The sequence below is a fragment of the Trichosurus vulpecula genome, chromosome 3, assembly GCF_011100635.1.
Source record: "Trichosurus vulpecula isolate mTriVul1 chromosome 3, mTriVul1.pri, whole genome shotgun sequence".
In the NCBI taxonomy this organism is placed as follows: Eukaryota; Metazoa; Chordata; class Mammalia; order Diprotodontia; family Phalangeridae; genus Trichosurus; species Trichosurus vulpecula.
In genome coordinates, this window is record NC_050575.1 from 440,995,433 (window position 1) to 441,002,305 (window position 6,873).

Consider the following 6,873-nt stretch of genomic DNA (forward strand, 5'->3'; position numbering starts at 1 on the left):
CGACTATTATGACTCTTTATCAGGCTTATGATTTATCATATTTCCTGATTCTTTCAATACTTTTTTCTATAATTGATATTATTTTACTTCCTCTTTCCTCTTTTCATCTCTCTCTCTCTATCTCTCTCTCTCTGTCTCTCTAACTTAAATGCCACAACCTCAAAAACTCTACTACATTGGTATGATAAAATGCTGTTCAGGTGGACAATTGCTTAATACTTTTAATCTGAGGAGTTGAGGGTATGTTTAGTATTGAGGAAATGTGTTTGTGAGAGAGCTGTGTATTTTCTTTTTCCTTCTTTGAGAGTTTACAAAGGAGAAATGGGTTATGATGGATGAAAAACTGATATAAATATGGATAAAGAGGGAATTTTCCATTGTCTTATAAAAATGTGAGCAAAGTCTGACATCAATGTACAGGAGAATACAGGAATAAAATTTGTATAAAGGGGCACATATTGGAAGATTGAAAAATTAGGTCAAGAGACTCAGTGTAGTATGTGAGGCTTCATGGAATATTATGAGGTCAAAGAAAAAGTACATACATGAAATACACTGCAAAAAGACCTCCTTTTCAGGAAATTTGGAATCTGAGTAAGTAGAGGCTGGGGCATATATTCCATGAGTTTAATTTTCCCCTTGACCAGGAAATAACCAGAAAGTTTGTTATTAACAGAAAAAATTTACTGCCAAACGTTGAGTGTTGAAAGATTATTAATGCATCAAAGTAGTTAGTGCACGTGGCTAGGGTTATTTAGATGTCATTTTAATAATATCTTCCATTGACTATGAATAGTGATATTTTTTTCCTATTCATGGGGAACTCTGATGAATGAAGTTTTGATTTTTGACTGAATTCTTTCTTTCACATATCATATACCTAAGGTGTCTTTCCTTTGTCGAACATTTGATGAGCATGAAGAATTATATTGTGAATAAATGTTTTCCCACACTCATCACATTCAAATGGTTTCTGCCTGGTTTGTATTCTCTGATGAACACATAAATTAGAATTATGACTGAAACTATTCATACACTAATCAAACAAATGAGATTTCTCTCCAGTGTAGACTCTCTGATCAACACAAAATACTGGTTTTTGACCTAATCTTTTCCTAGCCCTGGTTACATGAATAGATTTTCTCTTCTTTGTGGATTCTCTGATGAACAGGTGGACTTGAAATATGTCTGAAATGCTCCCTGAACTCATCAAACAATAAGATTTCTTTTTCTTTTGTAAATTTTATTTTAGAGTCAAAAACCAGTACACAAATACAGAATAGGGAAAAGAAAAAAAAAGATATAATAAATTTAAATATTTTAACTTAAATTCAAAGTAAGAAAAGAAATGAAACATATCATGTGCACAGCAAAACATAAGGGTGGTTTCAAAATATGTAATGATAAATTTTCACTTCAAGAAAGCCCATGTAATAAATACTACACATTTTGAGAACTGTCCATCTTTTCTTTGCTTACTTGTAAGTTTTCTTTTATTCTATGCTGTGCATTTTTTAATTTGTTCTTTTTTCACCCTTTTCTCCTCCACCCCAAAGGCATAATTAAGTGTGCATATATTTCTATATAGATGTAGATATATACCTACACATTTATACTCATACATAGATATAGATATAGATATAGATATATGCTTCCCCAAACAAATTCTATTGCTGATCTTTGTTTATATGTTTGTGCATATCTTTTGTTCTGATCCCTCCTGATTCCTGTGCTTTACTTCTACCTGCTTCCTTGCCCTCATATTACTTAGCCTACCCCTTGAAAGATCCCTCCCCTATCCTCCTATTTCCATAAATATAAATACCTTTCTATAGACCCCTATGAACTATTCTTTCGCTCTCTCATCCAGAGATCCCTCCCTGTCCTCTCCCCCCCATCCCCTTACCATTTAATTTCTTCTGAATTTAAGAGACATACAGTAGCAAAAATGCAGCTGCTCTGGAGGTGTAAAACCAAAAACACTAATGCACTGGAGGGCTGCTACCACAGGGTCTTTGATCTGCTTTTCTAAGAAAAGCAACTTTAAAGGGTTTACAATCTCACTTTAAGTAAATATACATATATCATTCACTTAGTTCAGGAAGAAAAGTCAGCAGCCCGACCGTCAGAAAAAATACAAACAGAAATGACATAAACAGAGCAAATAACACAAATCAGAAGACAGGCCTTCTAACTTCCATCCATAGCTTCACTTGGATCTCCTTTTCTAATTGGTAGACATTCCTTTCACCCTCTTCTTCTTTTTCTTGAATCATTCATATACATATATATGTGTGTATATATATATATATATATATAAATGCATACACACACATATATATGTGTATATATATATGCATACACACATATATATGTATATATATATGTGTATATGTATGCATACACACATATATGTATACACACATATATGTATATATACATATATATGTATGTATACATATATCTATATATCTATATCTATATCTATCTATCTATCTATCTATCTATCTATCTATCTATCTATCTATCTATATATATATTTCCTCCATCTCTCATTTGAGTTTCAAAGTTTTTTTATTTGTTCTATGAATTATTTTTTGGGCAGGTGACAATTTGACATTACTCTTTGGGGTAGATGGGAGTTTCTTTGCTTCAATATCCTCCCCTGAAGAAGAAACCTGGTCTTCTCTATTCCCATAATAACTTTCTATGGTTGGATTATTTCTATTTTTCCTGTGCATATTTTGTAATAATAACTCACTTTTATGTAATGAGGTCTAGCCCTGGGTTATGGGGGATGATGCCTCATGCCTAAGATCTTCAGATCTTTCTTCTAGCCTGGAACCAGACCAAACTTCCAGCCTTCTGTAAGTGCCCACAGCCAGGGACATTCTGCCCCACTGCTTCTGCACTGAACAATATAATGGTTCCTTCTTGCCCACCCTGTTCTTTAAAGAACAGTTTGGTCTGGCATTCATTATCAGCAGAAGTTCCCTCAAACTTCCCCAGCTCAGACACTCACATCCTCTCACTATACTGGGGGTAAAAGTTCCTGTGGCTGGGGCTGAGGCAGCCTCTCAAACCAACTAACCCCAGGGCTTGCTACTTATTATTTAAGCAGCTTGCCCCTTGTTGTTAATGTAGACGATAGCCTGGAGGTGTTTACTCTCCACTAGGACCAAACCTCATCCCAGGATTTTTCTTTAGATCTTCTCAAATTGTCCTAAGAAGACCCCTGTTGTGCCCTATTCTTATTTATTTTTACCCACATTTTGTTCTCCCTAAGGCACTATTTTATCTATCCTGTGGAGGAAAATCTTGAGAGCTTGGAATTTTCTGACCTACTCAACCATCTTCCCAGAATCCTCCCTCCCATAAAGTTGATATTTGATGGAATTCTTTCCCACACTGATTACATGAGTAGGGCTTATACCTATCATGTTTTATCCATAACTCATGCAAGCATGCTGTCACTAACCTTTCTGAATTCCTCCCAATCTAACAACTAACCATGGCCTAAGCTTTCATGGTCTCATGCTTTATCAATCACCAGTAGATTAAAGTAGGGTTCTGTGCTTGCTCCCATACTTTTTCACATGTTCTTTTCAGTGGTGTTGGGTGTTTTCAATTAGAATTGAAATGAACCAAGGTTAGCCACTATACGGATGGTATATTATTTAACTTGAAAAGGATACAAGTCAAGACTAAAGTGGAGAGAGAATTTGTGTGAAACTTTATGTTTGCAGATGATTGCAAACTTTATGCAGCTTCTGAGGCTGAAATGCAACAGATCAATTCTTTTCTGTTTGTGCTAATTTGGGTCTTCTAATTGACATCAAGAAACCAGAAGTTCTTCGTTTTCCACAAGCCAAACCCCAAGCAATCCATACATGGTGCCATTGCTTACAGCAAATAAGGAAATTTTGAATGCTATGGATAAGTTCACTTCCCATGGCAGTATACTTTCCAGGGATGTACACACAGATAATGAGGTTGATGCACACATTATCAGAGCTATCTTAGTCTTTTGTAGGCTCCAAAGGAAAGTGAGTGAGAGGAGGGGTATTAGGTTGCCTACAAAACCAATGTACATAACCATGGTGCTGTCCTTATTGTTGTGTGTTTGTGAAATCTTTACAGACTACCAGTATCATTCCAAGAAATTGAATCTCTTTCATTTGACACATTTTGGGAATATTCTGAAGATCACTTGGCAAGATAAGCTATCAGACGTTGAGGTCCTTTCTCAAGCTGAACTGGCAAGCATTCAAACTCTACTGCAGGGAGCACAACTCTGATGACCTGGCCACACTGAATGCCAAATGTATGTTTGCTTAAAAGAGTATTTTGTGTAGAACTCACACAAGGCAAACACTCACACAGAGGTCAGAAGAAGCGATGCAATGACACTCTCATGATCTCTATGAAGCATTTTACAATTAAGTGTGGTACATGGAAGAAAATGGCACAGAACAACCACCATGATGTGCCCACTTCAAAAAAAAAACCACTCAGGTATGTGAGCACAGTAAGATTGCAACAACTAAAAAAAGCAAGACGTACAGATTTAAAAACTTCTCCATTTAGGAAGTTCACATGAATTACATGTGTCTAACCTGTGGTAGAGGCTTTTGAGCATGTATTGTTCTGATCAGCTGTAGTCACACACTTTGTGCTTTGACCCCAACAGAATGATATCTTTTTGACTCTCTTCTAGCAACCAGGAATTCTAAAGTCTTTCAAAATCTTTTAGGTGGCAAAGTGCTGGAGTTCTATTCATGAAAACCTGAGTTTTAATTCTCCTTCAGTAATGTATTTGCTATGTGTGACCCTGGTCAGTTATTTACTTTTTCTTAGCCTTATTTTATTCATTTATAATATTGGTATAATAATAATAACTCCCTGATGGGATTTTAGTGAGCATCAAACAAAAAAATATATGCCACATGATTCACAAATTATAAAGCATGATTTTGTTCAAATGTTCCATTCATTCCTGACTCTTTGTGACCCAATTTTGGAGTTTCTTAGCAAAGAAACTGTACTGATTTGCAATTTCCTTTTCTAGTTCATTTTACAGATGTGGATACTGATGCAAACAGGGTTAATTACTTGTCCAGGATCATACAGCTAGTTAGTAGCTGAGGTCACATTTTACCTCATGAAAATGAGTCTTCCTGACTCCAGGCCCAGCACACTGTCTAATGAGTTAACTAACTGTGTGTTACAAATCTTTTTTAGTGACATAAGTTATTACTATTTAAAAGCCTTCACAATATTATTACAACATATCTTTCATGGCTAATCTTTATTAGCACCCATGAATATTCTAGGGAAAAAGTGGTTTATATCCTGTCTCCCAAATTCAAATATTCAGTAAACTGCCTCATTTCCATTTCCATAAACTATATCTTCTGTCTGGAATTCTATTCTTCATCACCTTTTCTTCTTGGAATGCTCAGGTCCCATCAAGTCTTCCAGACTAATATTTGGGGGTAGAGCCAAGATCGTAGAGAGAAGCCAGGAACTTGCCTGAACTCTCTATATTTTCCCTTAGAAACAATATCAAATTAAGCCTCTAAATGAATTCTAGAGTGATAGGACCTACCAAAAGATGGAGTGAAATGCTTTTCTAGCTTCATAGAACTTAAAAGGACTTCAAGAAAGTGTATCACACTTGTGTAAAAGGTAAGTGGAACCCAGCAGAGATAGTTTCTAGACAAGCCAGCAAGAAGCTCTTACCAACGACACAGATCAGCAACCCAGGTACCTTGTTCCTGGCTCAACAGGCTGGCTGTGAGGACTTCAGCCCTAGCACGGAAGGCAAAAAGCCAACTCAAGATCCCAGGCAACGACAGACATAACTAGGCAAGGCCACCCCAGCACAGTAATCAAGCCACCAGCTCCTGAGACACCAGACCATAAAAGCCAATGAGCAAGCCCTTAGACCCCAGCATGAGAAGCTTGGGACAGTCCTCCTGGTGCCCCAGGACAGACTTCAACATTAAAAGTAACAACATAGGCAAAAGAAAATGAGCAATAAACAAAAAAGATCCTTGACAATAGAAAGCTACTATGGTAACACAAAATATCAAAACATAAACTACAAAGGTGTCAGATGACATTGTCAAAATGACTACCTAGAAGAGGGATATGAATAGGCCTTAAGTCTAAAAGGTCTTCCTGGAAGAGATCAAAAAGGATTTTAAAAATCAAATAAGAGAAGAAGAAGAAAAATTGGGAAAAGACATGAGAGGTATGCAAGAGAGAGGCAACAGCTTGCAAAGAAAGGACAAAAATTGACTGAAGAAAACAATTCCTTAAAAATATTGTTGGCCAAATGGGGCAAAAATCCACTGAAGGAAAAAAAAAACTCCTTAGGAAGTAGAATTAGCACAATGAAAAAGAAGATACAAAATCTAACTAAAGAAAATAATTTGGGGCATCTAGGTGGTGCAGTAAGTACAGCATTGGCCCTGGAGATAGGTGGACCTGAGTTCAAATCCGGTCTCAGACACTTGACACATTTACTAGCTGTGTGACCTTGGGCAAGTCACTTAACTCCAGTTGCCTTGCCTTACACCCTCCAAAAGAAAAAAACTAAAACAAATTCATAAAATATACAGTATGTCAAATGGAAGCTAATGAATCTATGAGACTTCAAGAACTGGTCAAACAAAATCAAAATAACAAAAAAAAAATAGAGGAAAATGTAAAATGCTTCATTGGAAAATCAACTAACCAGGAGAATAGATCCAGGACAGATAGTTTAAGAATTGTTCAAGCATCTGAAAGTGATGTTCATAAAAAAAGAACCTGGACAGCATGTTTCTAAAAAATTATGAAGGAAAATTGCCTCGAAGTCCTAGGACC